Below are 1351 nucleotides of genomic sequence, written 5' to 3'. Positions count from 1 at the left end.
ATTCATAACCACCCTTTTACATTACAAGAACTTGAGATTTGGTAGTAGTTGTTCAAAAGCCACCAATTGTGCAATTTCGGGCAAGTCACTTACTTTTTCTGATTCTTAAGAATTCCCACCTATCTCCTGAGACTGTTTAGGACCAAAAGAAGTAATGTATCTGAGGGTGGCTGATAAACTGTAATTTTTATTATAGTTACAAACAATACTTTACAACCCTTCCTTAATAATTCTGTTGTTGGATTTAGATCCCTATCTATCTATTTATCTAGGTTGTTAGAGAGACATTGCCATGAATACCTAGGTAACTTTATTTTTTATTCTTTATAAATTCCTTAGGAGAAAGGGATACATTATGGAATTTTACGATGGTTCCCAATATGGATGCCAAGAACGATACTAGTTCATATGGGTACCAGCAGGGTGTGCAAGGACTGGATTTACCATAGTGTTGTAATATGGAATAATTTCTAACATTCCTCAAAGGTGGTGGGTGTATGTAAGATGCTACAACATTATCTGAGTGGGCATTTCTTTGATTGCAAGCGAAGCTAAACATTTCCCCACATGCTTGTTTACTAGTAGCATCTCTGTTTTCATGAATTGTCTTCTTCAGTTCTTCACCAGTTTAGAGATTTAAGTTTTTGGTGTCAATATACATAAGCTCTTTACATGAACTTGTTCTATATTTTCTGTGAATGCTTTCTCCAGATGATATTTTTCCTTTAATTTTAGTTCTAGCTTTGCCAAATGGTTATTTTTTTCTAAAATGTACAAACTGTCCATCCTTTGTAATTTCTTCCAACTTAACTTATAAAGTTATTATCCCTTGTGCTTGTTTTAGCAGCACATATGCTAAAGTTGGAATGACACAGAGAAGATTAGCCTGGCCTCTGTGCCAGGATGACACACATTTGTAAGGTGTTCCATAATTTTTATGGTGTAAGAATTATATCTCAGTAAAGCTGTTACAAGAAAAACAACAACAACAAAAAAATCCCCTGGAACTTATCTTCCCTCTAAAGATCTGAAACAGTACAGTAAAACAAGTTCCTTTTCAGAGGTGAAGGTTTTATTTAAGTTTTTCCTATTCATATTCACTTGTGATATGTGACTATAATTTTCTTTTTGTGTGTTTTTACCTTTATCAGGTTTTAGGAAGAAGATCATGCTTGCCTAATGAACGTGAAGGTACTCTTATCTCTTTTTGCCCTCTGGATGTTTTATACAACATCGGAATTATCTGTTTCTTAAAAGCATGAAAATTATTCTTGTGGAAATGCTGGGACCAACTACATTTTTTACATTGTTATCAGATAATTTCTTCAATTTCTTCCTGGGTTATTATTCT

The 1351-nt window shown here is 33.8% G+C and overlaps 1 non-coding gene across 1 annotated transcript; it reads left to right on the top strand.

The window, feature by feature from the left end:
• Positions 1 to 831: 831 nt before the first annotated feature.
• On the top strand, positions 832 to 936 carry LOC140639209 (U6 spliceosomal RNA). The gene has a single exon (XR_012035999.1). It is a non-coding gene; the product is annotated as a U6 spliceosomal RNA (small nuclear RNA).
• Positions 937 to 1351: the final 415 nt, after the last annotated feature.

The sequence above is a fragment of the Canis lupus genome, chromosome 8 (genome assembly GCF_048164855.1).
Source record: "Canis lupus baileyi chromosome 8, mCanLup2.hap1, whole genome shotgun sequence".
Taxonomy (NCBI): Eukaryota; Metazoa; Chordata; class Mammalia; order Carnivora; family Canidae; genus Canis; species Canis lupus.
This window is presented reverse-complemented; position numbering and strand designations above follow the sequence as displayed.